General features: G+C 32.7%; 1 protein-coding gene across 1 annotated transcript in view; it reads left to right on the top strand.

Annotated features, from left to right (window-relative positions):
• LOC107710401 (zinc finger protein GLIS3-like) overlaps window positions 1-587 on the top strand; it is a gene marked incomplete at its 3' end in the record, with an annotated part of 36582 nt that overhangs the window by 9378 nt on the left and 26617 nt on the right. The gene's annotated exons all lie outside the window — the stretch shown is intronic.

The raw sequence follows: 587 nt of genomic DNA, 5'->3' as shown, positions 1-587 counted from the left end.
TTTGCCAAGTAAGACATGTTCCTGGATCAACATTACTGTCCAAAAATATAGACTAAACCCAATCCCTACCCATAATTTATTCCTAAAATCAGTGTGAAATGATAGCTCAATTCTGATTGGTTGATAGGAATGTTGTTCCAGGAACATGTTGTACTTGGTGAAATCACGCTCACCATACATATACACACAAAAACATTTTAATAAAAATAATAACAAAAAATAAATATAGTTCATTTATAAGAAATATAACATGTTCGTTACTGGAAATAAACATTAACTGCGATACAATCAAATATATATATACATTTTTTATTTATTTAAAGGGGTCATATGATGCTGCTAAAAAGAACATTATTTTGTGTATTTGGTGTAATGAAATGTGTTTATGCGGTTTAAAGTTAAAAAAACACATTATTTTCCACATACTGTACATTATTGTTTCTACTCTATGCCCCGCCTTTTTGAAACGCGTCGATTTTTACAAAACTAATCGGTCTGAAAAGCGAGGTGTGCTCTGATTGGCCAACTATCCAGTGCGTTGTGATTGGCCGAATACATCAAGCATGTGACGGAAATGTTACGCCCCT

The sequence above is a fragment of the Sinocyclocheilus rhinocerous genome, unplaced genomic scaffold (genome assembly GCF_001515625.1).
Source record: "Sinocyclocheilus rhinocerous isolate Xijiao unplaced genomic scaffold, SAMN03320098_v1.1 scaffold56, whole genome shotgun sequence".
NCBI lineage: Eukaryota > Metazoa > Chordata > Actinopteri > Cypriniformes > Cyprinidae > Sinocyclocheilus > Sinocyclocheilus rhinocerous.
Note: the sequence above shows the minus strand (reverse complement) of the source record. Positions and strands in the feature narration are given on the sequence as shown.